Source organism: Protopterus annectens, chromosome 2.part1 (assembly GCF_019279795.1).
Source record: "Protopterus annectens isolate FY-2018-M chromosome 2.part1, PAN1.0, whole genome shotgun sequence".
In the NCBI taxonomy this organism is placed as follows: Eukaryota; Metazoa; Chordata; order Ceratodontiformes; family Protopteridae; genus Protopterus; species Protopterus annectens.
In genome coordinates, this window is record NC_056729.1 from 1,875,659,828 (window position 1) to 1,875,677,670 (window position 17,843).

General features: G+C 38.6%; 1 long non-coding RNA gene across 1 annotated transcript in view; it reads right to left on the reverse strand.

Moving 5' to 3' along the window:
- Positions 1 to 17,540, reverse strand: part of LOC122794674 — a 150,135-nt gene extending 132,595 nt beyond the window's left edge. Inside the window, exon 1 of the long non-coding RNA XR_006363672.1 lies at positions 17,251 to 17,540. This is a non-coding gene — a long non-coding RNA (uncharacterized LOC122794674). The remainder of the gene's footprint in view (positions 1 to 17,250) is intronic.
- Between the last annotated feature and the right edge of the window lie 303 nt (positions 17,541 to 17,843).

Here is a 17,843-nt window from a genome sequence, read left to right on the forward strand (position 1 = left end):
GCAGAGAATTATACTCAGGGAATTTTCTATATATTTCAGTGGTGAGAGTATTATCCGGTGCCCTGGTAACCTATTACATCCAGAAAGGTGATCCTATCCTGGTTGCACTTGACCGTGAATTTGATCCCCCACTTATTTTCATTAAGATATTCAACAAATTCCCCAAGATATTCCTCATCTGACCTCCATACCATCCAGCACTCATCCAGATATCTTCTCCAAATATCAATCTGATCAATATATAGATTATGAGATTGATCATACAGAATTTGTTCCTCAATATACGCCATAAAAATATCTGCATATATGGGGGCAAACAAGGCACCCATTGCTGTCCCTTTAATCTGTAAAAAGCATGCCTCATGATAGAAGAACACATTTTTAGTTAATACATGCTCTGCCAAGCCAAGAAGAAGAGTAATAAAACCTGGTTGGTACAATTCTGACCTATATAGCCAGTATTCAAGGGCTTCAAGATCAGCCCAGTGTGGAATGTTCGTGTAAAGAGCTTTAATATCTAATGTACAAAGCCACCAACCACATTCAAGTTGCATTTCCGAGATTACCTGTAAGAATTCTGTAGTATCCTTAAGTCTGGTTCTAACCCACAAAAGCAAAGGTTTCAAATATTTGGTCAGGTATTGCAACAGAGGCTCCATCAAAGAGCCCCTTCCAGAGACAATTGGTCTGCCAGGGGGACAATATAAATCTTTGTGAATTTTAGGCAGGAAATAAATATATTGTTCCCTGGGGTCAACAATTGTAAGTTTTTTTTACCCTGTCAGTAATGATTCCTTCCTCCGTAGCTAATGTGAGGAAGTCATCAATTTGTTTTTGAAAATGCTTGGTGGGATTATAATCCAATTGTAAATAGTACCTGTGACCATTCAGTTGCTTTAAAGTAGAATTTTGAAATGATAACACATTGTGATTCATGGGCTGAACAAAAGAGGACTTATGGTATTTAAACTGGTCATCAACATATGATTCTGCATCCGACTAAAAAAACAATCTCAAATTAAGAGTTCGACAAAAATCAACATCTTTTGCAAAAGATTCTTCAGATACAAAAAAAACCTGGAATGTATGTTAAACCTTTATTTAGAATGTTCCTCTCTACAGAGGAGAGGGGATATCATTTTTTTACTTCTGTACAAATTTGTGAAGCAAACCCTCTCTGTTCTCTAAATTTCCTATGCTTCCTACCCCCCCCCCTCCTCCTAGGTTTAACTGCATAGAATCATTGGAATTCCTACGTTTCTGTGTTGGTGAACCTGTGGAAGAATGGGTCTCATTATCCGGCCCCGAAGAGGAGTCATCACCTGAAGTATCAGATACCCTAGATCTCTTAAGAATAGACCTTGGATGTTTTCTACTAGTGGAATATTCATTAGTAAACCTAACATGTTTCTCTTTATTTCTAGAAAAGGGGTCCCCTTGTTCGTAATCCAAAACATCCCTGGGAAACTCTTTCTTTTTCCTATCATGCAGTTGAGTTTCCAGATTGGTCAGTTCCATGTTTAACTTAAGACAAGCTGAATAATTTTGCTGTTCCTCAAATTCTTTAATATGTCCAGTAATCTCGCTGATGGCACCCTTTTCAGCATCATTGGTTCTATCATAGAACCCACATAAAATTTCTACAAAATGCATAGTGGTTGTATGTTGGGTTTCCTTCCATTGCTGATAAAGCAATTCATCTGAGCCGCTGACCATAGGCTGAATCCTAACTCTCAAGCCCCTTGGTTTTATTCCTTTAGCCATGTAGGCTTTGAATAGCTTATAATGCCACACATTATTCCTCATTGATCTCATATGTTTTGTTAGTGTGGCAAAAAGTCCTTCACAGGTATTATTAACTTTAACACCAGATGCACCCTCCTCTGATGCAAGTTCATTTCCAATACCAAAAACAGAAAGGTCGTCCCTATCCAAAGACAACCTCTTAATTAAATCAGAAATATCCATTCTATAGGGTGGGGAAATCTTTCCTAATCATGTTATCAATCATAAAACGGGGACAATTTCAAACCTGGTGTGGTATACTGGCAAGGAGCAGCCTAGGTTGTTGTGTCTTTTGGTTTTTCTCGGTTAGGGGTCGCCACAGCGGAACTCCGGTCCGCTAATGATTGGCAGTAGATTTTTTACGTGCCGAGTTGCCAGCCCTGACCCACAACCTTCAACGAAGGTACGCCCATTCACGCATGTCTCCACACAGAAGACACTTTAGCTGAGAATCTAACTGGACAGCATGTTACTGTGAGGCGACAACGCTACCGGAGCACCACCACCGCAGTGGTAAAAAACTATTTTAAAACAATAATGCCTTAATAAAGACATATAAATCAAACCTTGCTGTGTCAGTTCCAGTTTGAGTCCACTATTTGTATCAATAACCTCACACTAAGACTTTTTAAACTTGGTAATAAGTCAATCAAAATATAGGGACAATATCAAACCTGGTTAACAAATATTGGACAATAACAGCCTAGGTTCAAAAAAAGGCCCACTGATGTAGTCAATCAGAAAAAAATCCAAATTCAAATCTAGCTGTGTCCATTGTTCCTAGTTTGTGCCCACCGTTGATACCATACACTCACATTCAAATCCACAATTCCCCTACCCAAAGAGTGGAAAAAATCAAAGATCTTCAAAATTACGAAATTGGTATATTGGGAGTAGACCCATCGGAGGAAAGGTAATATTACAAATAGTAATTCAGCAAAACAAGGGCCAGCGGTACCAGCCGAATTATGGAAGAAAAAATATTAAATACACAAAGAAACCCCATATAACCCAGAGAACATAAGTGGCCCAGAACCAAATCGAAGCCACAAAATTGCTCCCATTAATCAAAAGTCAAGGGTGCCAACAATTAAAACTGCCCCATAAGTTACAAGGCCTGACCTATTAAGAATACAAGTGTTTAAAAATATTGTTACAGATGTCATCAACCTCTAAAAGGGTATATTAAAATGAAAATTCAACAGCACACAGTATTAATGTTTATAAATACAGTTAGTCTCCTATACTAGTCATAAAAACACCAATTTATTGTAAGCGCTTTCATACAGCCCAATTTACTGCACTTCCACAGACAAAAATTTCCCTGCAAAATCCTTCTTAAATAGCATATTACATCAATTACATCACCGTGTTCAATTAACTATTTAAAAATATGTAAAAAAAAACTTTAAATCGATAACTTACTTAACATCTATAAAAACATACCAACAAGAACGTAAATAAACTAAAATATGTTCTAACAAGCCAGCACGTAAAACACTACTGCCAACCATTAGAGGACCGAAGTTCCGCTGTGGCGACCCCTAACCAGGAAAAGCCGAAAGAAACAAACAAAGCTGTTCTAACATATTAATGAAATTTAAACATATTTCATATTGATTAAATTGGATACTAAAGATGTTTATTTCATCTTTCCAAGGCTTTTAATTTTAATAAACATTTAATAGAGCAATATTTGTTAAGCCCTGGAAAGGTTATTAGCATTAGTATGAAGTTGCCATAACAACTCCCTTTCTTCTAATTTTAGATGCCATGGTCCACCCCGAACATTCTTTTTCACTTGTTCTATAACTACAAATTTAAAAAGATTTGTTGGATTATCTTTAACATGTTCTGCTAAGGCATTATTTAAATTACTCTTACCAATGTTATAGAAATGTTCATAAATTCTATTTTTCAACTTTCTCTCTGTTTTCCCTATATAGAACCCTGGACAAAATTGATATAAAGCAAGGTATATTACACCTTTGGAGTCACGATTGTATTTACCTATAACCTTATATGAAGTGTCCTTGATGTTAAAAGAATTGCCTATTAATATGTATTTACAATAATGGCAATGGCCACATCTGAACATTCCATTAACTTTGTTGTTCAACTTTAAAGGCATTTCTAAAAGACGTTTTTAATTCGGCCCCCTTCTATATGTTATTAATGGCTTATTACTAATTTATTAATAATGGGGTAGTCATATGTAATGAAAATCCAGTTATTTTTTATAATACTACAAATCATACTAGTTTCATTAGAATATTCCGTACAGAAACTAGCGTTAACTTTACTTATTCAGGAGCTCACCAGTTGTGTGGATAATTTAGCGAGGAGAATTCCGACTACTCCATCCACTGTATCTTTACCAACAAGTGCTATGAATTCTAGTGGCCGTACCACAAACTCTACGTATGCTTCTACTTCGTCTAATAATACGAACAGCAATGACTTGAATCAAGTTAACAATAAAGGTAACACTGTTGCCAATAATGCTGTTCCTTTGGCAGATGGTTTAGCAAATAGAATTAATTCTTCTGCCCAGATTACATCTTTATCAGATTTTATGTCTACCTCTCTGAATTTCGATCCGTTTAACTAAAACAGTAGACATGTGAGCACAACAGATGGTGTTAGTAACTTGGTCAATAACTTAAAATAATTTGATCACAAGTTGCTTTAAATATAAAAGACTGCAGTCAGAAATTCTTTATTTTCGTGAATGCTTAAAACTTGACATTATACCCAAAGGGCTTAGACCATGGCAATTTCCTGTTGGGTTAATTAAAGACGCTGCCTTTCACCTCGAGCTTTTAGCCTTTTTTAACAAGCAAGGTTGTGCATTTCTTGAGTTACTCATTAAGAATTATACTGAGCAAATGGGAGATCTCAAAATACAACTTGAGATTCTTGAACGCACTATTAAAGCTGATCCCGATTTTCCAAGATATGAATACGACTTTAAATGCATTTTTACTAGCATCGATTCACTAAGTAAAAAGATTATAGAAACAAAAATGCGCAAGATTAATCCGGACAAAATAGATTATCAACAAAGTACAGTTTTGTACCTACCATAAATGTAGATGTTCGAGGATACACATTGCTGCAGTCCTAACCATTGGGTAGTCCGCTGTCCAGTCGGCCCGAATACCAAAGTATATGGCTGACGTCGGTCAAGGCGCATTAGACTGATGTCAGGACGTCAGGGTACTAATGCGCATGACCGACGTCATATCCTCAGTCTTTTCTTGCCCCAGATGTCAGAAGACCCTAAAAAGACAAGGCCCAAACCAAAAAACCAAAACACCCTGCACCAAACATATATACAAAATATATACAAATGTACAAGAGTATATCCTAACCCACACCACCACCCCTAAACACAGAGGGGAAGGAGGGAGGGTAAATTGGACTGCAGCAATGTGTATCCTCGAACATCTACATTTATGGTAGGTACAAAACTGTACTATGTTCTTCATTCCACATTGCTGCAGTCCTAACCATTGGGTAGAATCCCAAAGCAGAGGTAAGGGAGGCTGGCAAATCATAAAGAAGCAGGAGCTGTCAACATGCCTTGCAAAATAGCTGTGGCAAAACCAGCCCTAGATTTAGAGTAGAGAGGAAGGTGGTAATGCTTAGAGAAAGTATGCACTGAACTCCAAGTAGCTGCCTCCAAAATATCCTTAGTTGCCACCCCTTAGAAATGCTGTTGAAGTGGCAGTAGCCCTAGTGGAATGAGGCCTAATCCCAGCTGGAATCTCCTTGCCATGATGGGAATAACAAAATGAAATGCAAAACCCAATCCACTTAGAAATAGTTTGCTTAGACACAGGCTTGCCCTGGGAACTCAAAGCAAAAGAAACAAACAACTGCTGAGACTGCCTGAAATCCTTAGTCCTGCTTAAATAATAACGCAACTGCCTATGTACATCTAAAGTGTGCAAAATCTTTTCCCCTTTATTTTGGGGATCTGCATAGAAAGTAGGCAAATGAATAGTTTGGTTTAAAGCCACACTAGAAACCACCTTAGGCATAAAGGAAGGATTAGTACGTAATGATACCCTATCCTTATGGAAAATCAAAAGGGCTCTACTGCCATAAGGGCCTGCAACTCAGAAACCCTTCTTGCAGAAGTAATAGCCAACAAAAAAGCAGTCTTCCATGACAAGTATTTCAATTCAGCAGTAGCCGCAGGCTCAAAAGGTTGTAGAGTAAGTTTTTCCAACACAAAATTGAGATCCCAAGCAGGAGTAGGAGCTCTACGTGGGGGTCTTATATTCTTTGCCCCTCTAAGAAACTGCTTGAACAAAGGATGCGAAAACAATGGTGGGTCACAATCATAGTGAGCTGAAATTGCTGCAGCATGAATCTTAATGGAAGAGAAGGACAAACCTTTGTCCAATAACTCAGTAAGATATTGAAGAGCCACACTCAAATTAGGCTCCGAAATCTCCAAATTCTTTGCTGCACTCCAAAATAAAAATCTCTTCCATTTTTCTGCGTACACTTTCCTTGTACTAGGTCTTCTGGCCTCCATAATCACATTCAATACTTGTTGAGGCAGTTGAGACCTGCTGTGTTTCAAAACAGAATATGCCAGGCTGTTAGATGAAGAGAATGAAGCTTGACATTGAGCAGGTGACCGTCCTTCTGAGATAACAGATGTGGAATCAAAGGTAAAGGCCATGGAGGCTTCCTTACCAGACTCCTTAGTAGTGGGTACCAGTGTTGCCGAGGCCAATCTGGAGCTATTAAAATCATCCTTGGCTTGTCTTGTCTGACCTTTAGGAGCACCTTTGGAAGAAGAGGCAGAGGTGGAAAGGCATACACATGAAGATTTTTCCAACTGAAAGAAAGAGCATCCACTTTCCAAGCTGTGTGATGAAACCCCTTTGTGCAAAACTGTGGCAGCTGGTGGTTTAGTGGAGAAGCGAACAGATCTATGTCTGGAGTTCCCCATGACACTGTCAATTTCTGAAATACATGAAGATCCAGTTTCCACTCGTGGGGATCCATGATTTGTCTGCTTAACACATCTGCTAAGGAGTTCTGTGCTCCCGGCAGAAACCTTGCCTGAAGAGTTAGTTGCAAGCTGAGCGCAGTTTCCCATAAAATCATTGCTTGCCTGCATAGAGGATAAGAATGTGTTCCCCCTTGTTTGTTGATGTACCACATGACAGTTGTGTTGTCTGTTAGAATCAACACCTGCCCTGGAAGAAGTAACTCCTTGAAAGCCAGTAATGCAAACTGGACTGCTAACATCTCCTTCATGTTGATATGTAGATGCTGTAGTCTGGCAGGCCACTTGTCTTGTATCCACTTTCCGTTTAGATGAGCTCCCCAAGCAATGACTGAGGCATCTGTCGTTAAAATCTGACTCGCCTCTGGCCGGGTCACAGAGAGTCCCTTGTTTAGGTGACATTCCTGAGCCCACCACAAAAATTCTTTTTGAATGCAAGGTATTATTTGAATGACAGTGTCCAAATCCTGGCAGTGCTGTGTCCATACATTTTTGAGATACCATTGCAGCTTCCTCATATGCAGTTTGGCATTGGGAAGCACCAGAATACAAGATGCCATGAACCCTAAGGCTTGAAGGACTGTCCTTGCAGTCAGCCCGGACTGAAGAGATAGTTAATGGAAGTAACTGGAAAGATTCTTTTGTTTGTCCGGGGTTAAAAAGGCCATCTGGGCTGCTGTATTCAGTCTCACACCCAGAAAGCACATGTCTTGAGAGGGTACTAGACTGGACTTTATTTCGTTCACAGAATACCCTAGGCATCTTAGCACTGCTATGACATATTCCAAATGCTGTAGAAGGTCTTCCTTTTCTTGAGCCAGAATCAGGCAGTCGTCCAAATAAGGATAGATTTGAATTCCTTTTAGCCTGAAGTAAGCTATCACTGGAGCCAGAACCTTTGTGAATACTCTGGGCAGTAGATAAGCCAAAGGGCAATGCAGAGAACTGATAATGAGAATTTCCAGCTCGAAAACGCAGATACTTTCTGCAACCTAGTCTTATAGGCACATGAAGGTAAGCTTCCTTGAGATCTAAAGTTACCATCCAGTGATCTTTGCCCAGCAGAGGTAAAAGCTGTTGTAACGTCAACATTTTGAACTTGGGAATGTCCAGATAAGTGTTGAGGATAGATAAATCCAAAATTGGTCTCCACGTGTTCCCCTTCTTTGGTACTAGGAACAGGCGAGAATAAAATCCTAGGCCCCTTTCTGGTACAGGGACTGGCTGAATGGCCCCTATTTGGAGTAACAGAGAAATTTGCTTGTGAGCCTCTTTCCTTTGTGGAGGAGGAACGTCTGGCATGCCTTTGAAAGGGGCAAGGTATGGAAATAAAACCTGTAACCGTGGTGAATGATATCCAAAACCCATCTGTCTTGAGTAATTAAATCCCAATTTTCTTTGAAAAGAGACAGTCTTCCTCCCAAAGGAGCTGCCAGACGAGAATGTACTGGCAGCTGAAAAGGCAGGTCATTGGGTCTGTTTACGAAAGGACTGACCCCTGCCCTCACCAGAAGTCTGAGCAGGAGAACTCCCTGTTCTAGGCCTAAAAGAACCTTGAGCTCTGCCCCTACCACGTCTAGACCTACCCCTAGACTGGGAATCATAAGCAGGATATGTCCATCCCTTAGTAGGCCAATTTCTGCTAAACTTTGGAGGCTGTACCTGCAAAAAATCTTTAACAGTCTGCATAGATTTAGCCTTGTTCTCCATTTTCTTTAAAACTGCTTCCACAGGCGAACCAAACAACACATCAGACTGTAAAGGAGCATCCAAAATCCTTGTCTTAACATGCTCAGCTAAATTCTGATCCCTCAACCAAGCGTGCCTGCGAAGAACAGAACCAGTGGCAGCCACCCTCGAGGAGGCCTGCACAGCATCAAAACCACATTGCAAAGAATGCTTACCCACTTGTTCAGACACATGAACTAAATCCAGCAACTCTTTACACTCAATACCTTCCGCCAGAGCATCCACCTTAGATTTCAATTGTGAAAGGAGATAATTTTGATATTTTAGCATGTGAAACTGACAATTCAACGCCCTCATGGCTAAAGTGGAAGAAGTATAAACTTTCTTTCCCCATCTATCCAAAGCCCTTGCCTCTTTATCAGAGGGAACAGGATTTTTAACAACAGAGGCCTTAACACCTTTAGGCCCCTGAGAAACAATTTCTGGGTCTGCCCTGGGACTCTTAAAAAGATACTTATGAGCTTCAGGCACCCTATAGTACCTATCAGGTTTAACAGGGGCAGGAGGCAAAGAATCAGGGTTCAGGGAAGCCTCTGCAAAAACATCTTCCACCACATTCAACACAGGAGGTATAGCTAAGGGCCTATGCTGGGGTAAAACAAGAATTCCCTAAGCCTCTTCCTGGAATCAGAGAAATCTTGGCCTTCCCATTTAAAATGCTCCCTCATGGAATGCAGAGTCTCTGAAAAAGAAAAATCCTCAGGAGGAGAAGCTGAAGGAGTGGAATCATCCACATCAGAATCAGAATAATGAGGATACTCCTGCAAGTCTTCAGCCGAAGACTCAGAAGCCTCTGAACACTGTTCAAAACTCTCAAACTCAGGCTCCACCCTAGGCCTCTTATCAGGAGGGGGCATAGAACCTCTAATCATAGAAATCAAATCCTCTGCCATTTTAAGCATATGTTTCTTAGGTACAGAACCTGAAGTGCTAGGAGAAGCCCCCGCTGAAGCTAAACTTGGCCTACCTCTCAAAGTAGTCTTGGAAACAGAAGGAGAGGCTCTAACTCCCTTAGGAAGAGAGGGAAGAACAGCTACCTGAGAAGCCCCCTCAGCCTGGCCTACCTCCTGAGAGGGCACATCCTGCAACAGTAAAGTCTCTGCCTGAGACCAAACACTAACCTGGCACAGTCTAACCTTCTCTTAATAGTGCGTTTGTTAAACCTAGCACAAGAGCGGCATCCAACAACGTCGTGCTCAGGCCCTAAACAAGGTATACACAAAGTATGGTAATCCCTATGAGGTATCTGTTTCCCACAAGAAATACAGTTATTCACTTTTTCTGACATCCGGTTAAATACTGAGGCAAGAAAAAACCAAAATGTTCTAGCGGGTACTTAGCCAACTTTGATTCGGTCTGAAACTCTGACTTCAGAAAATTTCAGAACGCCAACCTGCACTCGCAAAACTGCTTCTGCATCGGACCATGCGGCAAAAAAGACTGAGGATATGACGTCGGTCATGCGCATTAGTACCCTGACGTCCTGACATCAGTCTAATGCGCCTTGACCGACGTCAGCCATATACTTTGGTATTCGGGCAGACTGGACAGCGGACTACCCAATGGTTAGGACTGCAGCAATGTGGAATGAAGAACATCGGTGTGTTTATCCTGATCCACCCATGGTTAAAACCCTTCACCACCCTGCCTAGAATGGTAGAATCTGCAGAAATCCTAGAAGAGGAAGGAAGTGACTCTGACATTATAGCGAATCCTGCAGGGGTAAAAGTTAGAAGGAGCGAAAGGATAAAAAATAATCAAGAAGTACGCCAACAAGCAAGCTTTCATAATAATGGCAACAACAATTACCAAAATGTTAATTGGCAGGGTTTTTACAAAGGGCCCAACAACAGGAACAACATAGGGAATCAAACAGCAAAATCGCGCCAACAGAGGAAGAAGTACAACAAATGCAGGAGGTAGTTGTGGACACAGTCTCAGAAGGTTGCAAAATTCTTTTAAGCCAACAAGGTGACTTTAAAATTTATAATTTCTCTACCATGTACATTCCACAGGAAATGACTGAATTTTTTGAGAAATTACTTAATTTTGTTCCTTCTGCTTGTTTTAACCTTGCCAAAACGTCTGATTTAAAGCTGTTTATTAGGAAGCTCAATTTAATACTTTTGCTAGGCAATAATTCGAATGTAATTGATCCCTATGGAATTCCTAGTACTTTCAATCCCCCACTGCATCCTACTTTAGCTTTATATGAAACAGTATGTGAAACACAGATCAGGTTCATGGCAAACGTACAACACAAAGTGAAGTGTATTAGTACTATTTCTGAAAATGAAAAAGACATTTTAAAACAAATAAGAAATAACCGTGTTCGTGTAATGAAACCAGATAAAGGTGGTGGGGTAATATTCATGGATGAAATTGATTATATCAATAGGATGAATTCTATTTTGAATACTACTAACTATGAGAAAGTTTCTGTTAATCAATTTAATCAGGCTTATCAGCATGTCAAGAGTGTTTTAAGTGATTTGTTCATTGAAAATTCTATTTCACTTGACATTTACCACTTTTTAACTATGCCAGCACCATTAACTCCATTTATGTTTGGTATGCCCAAACTACATAAAAATTTAATGAATCCACCATTCCGTCCTATTATTGACGGATGGAAGTCAATCACATATGCTTGTGCGAAATGGGTGGATAATAAGTTGAAACCATTGCTGGCTACTGAATACCAAATCTGCAAGACTCTTGGAGTTTCTTGGCAGGTATTAACACTTTAGAATTTTATGAGCATGCTAACTTCCTTACCATAGGCATCAAGGACCTGTGTACAGTTATACCACAAACTACAGGGCTAGAATGGGTAAGGGAGTTTACAAGAATGAAAGGTCTGGATGATATAACTATCAGTGTAACCCTTTTAGAACTAGTGTTAAATAATAATTATTTTCTTTTTAACAAAGATATTTACTTTCAGAAATAAGGTATAGCTATGGGGTCGCCTTGCGGAGGTAGTTTTGCCAATGCAGTAATGGCATACTGGGAAAGATCTTTTTTGTTCAAAAATCAATTGTTTATTGAGAAGGTTATCTGGTATACGAGATTACCAGGATGATATGTTTTTTATTTTCAAAGGTGAACTTGAAGCCCAACAGTTTTGGAAACAATTAAGTAATTCACATTATTTTTAGATTTCACCTTTGAATTTAATATGGAATGTATAAATTTTTTGGATATTCTGGTTATTAAAGATAGGAATTTTAATAGGTATTCAGCAAAGATATATATAGAAAGCCTACCTATTCTAATTCTTTCTTAACATTTTTCAAGTAATCATCCCTTGCATCAAAAGAAGGCCGTTTATTAAAGGCCAATTAGTGAGAGCTTCTAGAAGGATTTCTTCTGATACTGATTTTGAAGTTGAATGTGATAATTTACAACAGCTGTTTCTTAATAGAGCATACCCACAACAATATATAGAAAAATTTCAACTTGAAGTTAGACGCAAAAGAAATATAGGCTATTTCAAACCTATTTTATTTAAAGGGCATATTACAGAATGTGATGACAGAATTTCTTCGAATGCAAATATGCAAGTACATGATGTGGAAGTGAGCTATTTGTTACTAGTTTCTATACAGAATATTCCAATGAAACAAGTATGATTTGTAGTATTATAAAAAATAACTGGATTTTCATTACATATGACTACCCCATTATTAGTAAATTAGGTAATAAGCCATTAATAACATATAGAAGAGGGCCTAATTTAAAATGTCTTTTAGAAATGCCTTTAAAGTTGAACAACAAAGTTAATGGAATGTTCAGATGTGGCCATTGCCATTATTGTAAACGCATTAACAGGCAATTCTTTTAACATCAAGGACACTTCGTATAAGGTTATAGGTAAATACAATTGTGAATCCAAAGGTGTAATATGCTTTGCTTTATGTCAATTTTGTCCAGGGTTCTATATAGGGAAAACAGAAAGTTGAAAAATAGAATTTAGGAACATTTTTATAACATTGGTAAGAGTAATTTAAATAATGCCTTAGCAAAAGATATTAATGATGATCCAACACATGTTTTTAAATTTGTAGTTATAGAACAAGTGAAAAAGAATGTTTCCGGGTGGACTATGGCGTCTAAAATTAGAAGAAAGGGGGTTATGGCAACTTCGTACTAATGCCAATACCTTTCCAGGGCTTAACAAATATTGCTCTATTAAATGTTTATTAAAATTAAAAGCCTTGGAAAGATGAAATAAACATCTTGGTATCTAATTTACTCAATATGAAATATGTTTAAATTTCATTAATATGTTAGAACTAACATTTTAGTTTAATTATTTACGTTCTTGTTGGTACATTTTTGTAGATGTTAAGTTATTGGTTTAAAGTTTTTTATAAAAGGTTGGTTTCTTTAAATATTTTTAAATAGTTAATTGAACATTGTGATGTAATTGATGTAATATGCTATTTAAGAAGGATTTTGGAGGGAATTTTTTGTCTGAGGAAGTGCAGTAAATTGGGCTGTATGAAAGCGCTTATAATAAATTGGTGGTGTTTTTACGACTCGTGGCATCCTTTTCTTATATTCATCAGTTGGTTTCTCTTCTAAAGTATGTTTGGTTCCTCCTATACTAGTGTTTAAGAAGGTCTATATGATGACCAACATATGTATCTGACGCATATATCGTAGCTATATTACCCTAATAATTGACCCAACTTCACTAGGGAAAGCCCATGGCAAAACCCCCTATACAAAATTGCAATTGCATAAATGTAAGTCACATGCAAAAACCCCACAGTAATTCTCTGCTGGAAATCCAGCAGACTGCATTCCATTATAACATGTGATATTATTTAACCAAAATTGGAGCAAAAGTCACTTAAGCACTTTTAAACTCCCCCAAAAAAATTTTACAATGTAAATAACACTCTTGTGTACAGCCCAGTCAACAAAATTGTCCCATTAGTCTTTTGTCTTTGTTCAAAATGTTGTTCAAAATGATATAATCGGGGCACAAACCACAATACACATATCTTTAAACAATCAAAAACAAAATATGAAAAACCGCACCATTTAAAGTGCCTAGTAAATGCCCCCTTGTTTGAACAACTCGTAAGGCTTGCTCGCTTCAAAATGAACACATCATGAAAGAAAGCTTAAGCGCCAGAATAAGTCATTAATGGAATCATGAAATTGAGCCCCACAAGTATTTAAATAAACCCAATTCAGTTGTAGAATGGAGTAATACACATTGACAGAATACAAAGGCACCAATGGTGAAGTCCCATCCACGTAATATTGGCAAAGTTGCGAATGCTGAGTAACTCCCAGTTCAAAAGCATAATATCCCTTTTCAAAAAAACGCTAAATAAAAGCGCCCTTCGTAAGACACACAGTTGTTATAGCTCCACAAGCGTTATTTCTGTTTACCCTAAATATCAGGAAACTGTCCGCAAACAAAACCTTCAATAATAAGGCCTAGTGTCCCGGAGTCTAAACGCTGTGTAAAAACACCTCACACAAGTCACTGCAATTATTATAGCCCCACATACGTTGTTTCAGTTTGCCCATAATGTCAAGAAACCTTTGCTCTATTTAGAGTAGCTTAAAGTATGCTGTTGGCGTCCTTCCTCGAAAGCCGAAAGTTACAACTGTTTCTTCAAATACAGAACGCCAAACCAAAAGACAAATAGCCAAGCACTCTTGATGGAGAAAAAAGAAGGTAAACACCTAGGTATACCATGTTGATCGATCCGGAAGGATGATCATGAATAACAAATATAATGAGTAAACGTACTCCTCTCCTCTACAGGCCCACAGCAGAGAAACAAAATCAACCAACAATCCCAAAGAAAGCCTCTGCAAGTAAGGTGTCTGCAGGGTCCTAAAACACTAAACACTAATTGAACCAAATATGTGACCAGCAAACTGTGGGGACCAAAATATAATTATTTAAAGTGTATTAAACAGACCGGTTTCAGCTTATATATAACACAAAGCCTTTATCAATGTAAAGAGAACAGAAAAGATACACCCCATTTATAGTGTGTCATCAATCCAAAGGCAAATCACAGATGTTCATTTAACCCAGGTGCAAAAAGCCCTCCTAATTTAATTATCCATTTTTTCTCCTTAACATTGAGCAATTCATGCCACCCAGTTTTATTTGGTTGCAAACCAATGATTTTATCTATAATTGTAAATTGGAAGCATGTTGTCTTGTGAATTAAAGTGTGTTTATAAAGAGCGTTAGTGTCACGCTGGTTCCTAATTTCACTCGTATGCTCAGAAATTCTGTCTCACCGCCCTGGATGTTTGTCCAACATAAAAGGCTGAACATTGACACTTTGCTAAATAAACAACCCATTCCGAACTACAACTGGCGAAAAAAGGAATCCCTAATACCATGCTAGTATTCTTACTACTGAAGCACATGGTTTTCAGCATTCTACAACAATGCCTACAGTGCCCACATGGGTGGCTCCCCTTAACATACCCACCTTCGATGGTACTTTGTTTTTTCTCCCTAGGTATAGGACAACTGTGTTTGTAGTGATTGAAATATGATGCTAAATTTCTCCCATTTCTGTATGAGAAACAGCACCTGTCCCCAAGGGACTCTGATAATCTATTTTCTGCCATAAGAATATTCCAATTCCAGCAAACACTATCAATAGGCGTCCCTGTGTTCTGCCCATATGTTGTGACAAACCTAAGTTTTGCTGTGGTGTCAGAATCCTTCTATTTATATTGCAAGAGTTTATACCTGTTCATCTCACTAACCACATTCAATGCTTGTGTGATGTGTCCTGTTGGATAACCCCTTTCCTTAAACCTATTGGTTAGGTCATCTCGGAAATGCAAATATGAATCTTCGGCTGAGCAAGCTTCAGCAGATCAGACCCTGGTTCTCAGACTCATGTCAGGGAAATCAGAGGCACTCTGTTAATATCCACATATCAAAACAAGTGGGAATCTACACTGCTCAATACTTTAACCTAGCAATTATTTATTTACTCAACAAAGCAGAAATATGTAGGGAACAATCAACTACCTGCACTTCGCATAACAATCTCTGGAATAGCAGGCAACAGAGAGAGGCAGAAACATCACTAGTAGTATTGAAAACAAAGCCTGAACCATGTAGGCCTGTCACAGCTGACTATGCAGCTCTTGTCTAGATTTCCATTTGTTTTGTCTGAGTGCCTGTTTAGGTGGACAGTCCTCGCATGTACTTGCTTTGTCAGTTTAATCTAGTGTGCTTGTGATGTTATCCTTTTCTAAATGCTACTACTCTGAATAGTGCAGTACAAAAAGCATTGTTTGCTCTCATCCCTTAGTCACTTAATTAACCTAAAATGTGATCTTGCAGGTGTGGATAGAGAGACCCCCCCCCCACTCCTACCTCCATGGGTAACTCTCTGTCTTGTCTAAGTTCACCATCTCTTTTCCTGTGTGTGCACCATTACAGAACTACACAACTTATTTGTGTGACTTTGTTGTCTGACTTATTATATACCTTCTTCCTTTAGTCTTGCATCTCTTCTGTCTTTGTAAGTGCCCTAGCCCTTATCCTTTCTGGATGTAACCACAGCCACTGCAACACTCTCGTCAACTTTTTGCTTACCATGGTAAATGTTCTTAGAAAATGAGACTATACAGGAGCATCCTTTGTAGTTTCCCCTTGAACTAAGTCTGCATCTGTCTTGTTTTATTTGTCATTTATTCTTTCTCCCATTTCTTTCCTTTGCATCTGTCCTCAAGTGTTGGCCGATTTTAAAGTGGTGCTTTTCTGCTTGTCCAAAATTTTCATGCAAAGTAATATTTCCTGATGTGTCTAAAATTTTCTGCTTGCAAGTTCCAGTCACAACATGAAATTTACAGGCACGGTTTTATTGAGTACCATTAGAGCAGGGTGCATAGTTTCTGATATGGTTTTTCTTTGTTTATTGTCGTCCATTATGGAAAACGGAAATATGTGAAAATATAAACTACCCCCAATTATCTTAGTACCCCAAACCTGTCATTACTGTTCCTGTATTACCTTCACACATGAATTCAGTGTTACAGATGAGGTCTCACTAGTGATGTTTAGAACAAGATCGTCCTCTTTGTGATGATATCCTTAAGCTAATGTGTTTTGCTGCGGCTGCTCTAACATTGTTGCTTAGTCAGATCTAATACTTCCCGTGGTGTTCACTCTGCTTTCTTTGTCTAGCCAGCATTTGGTCTTTAGGCTTCTGCTGTCATTGTGCATTTTACAACACTTCATTGGCATGAGAGATGTTTTACCATTTGTGTTGTATAGTAAAGGAATTAAAGGGGAAAAAAAGACAGTGAAAATAATTGTTTACATTTAAGGTTTTGCCATTTGAAAAGACTGAACTTAAAACTAAAATAATTATAACTGCTCAAGTTAGAAGTCTTTGGATTTTGTAGGTGCCCAGGTTTGTTTAATTATTAAAGCAATCTGCTCCTTGTGCAGAAATGTTTGACTGTCCTGCCATTTTAAGATATATTAATGATTTTTGTTGAGATTTGTGCATTTATAAATGCAGTGCTTGAGTGATCCTGCATTCTGCCCAGTCCCTTGTGGTTTTAAACAGACAACTGAAACATGAAAGATGGTCAGAGGCAACATGACAAATGAAAATGATGAATGACAGACCCATGGGAGAAGCATGTAGGGAGAAGTGACTAACCTTGAAGAAACATCTGGAGTTGTCGTCCTCTTCTTGTATGCTATATCCTTCATTGCTAGCTTGTTGCCATGGTAACCTTTATGCTTGCCGGGTTTGTAATGGAACTGGACCATTGATTTCAGGCTTTTTAGTCCTGTTGTCTTGCATTTTTCGGAAGAATGAAGATTCATTTGAAAATGTCTGTTTTCTTATTCTGTGGTGAAACTCCTGATTTTGGCAGTCTTTAACCAGTGAAGTTACGCTGATGTTGCTGCCAGTGCTGATGTTGCTGTAATGAATAGTGCTGCAGGATTTCAGTGCGCAGACTCGTATTCACTAAATGGGGTTTCCGTGGGGTCTTAGTGCAGAGTCTTGTATGACATCTGAAACTGTTGCTTCCGAAATCAAAAAATAAATACATTTCTTAATTGAATAAGAACAACAAATGAGATAGTTAAGTACTGCTGCTTCTGCTTTTTATTGGGAGACTCAAGGGCCAAACCGTTGAACCAGTACACTAATTTCCATTTGTAATTTCACTGTGTTTCACACCAGGTGTAAGCATGATTCTGGGATAAATAGGTAAGCAACATGGGCTGGTTGTTAGAATAATG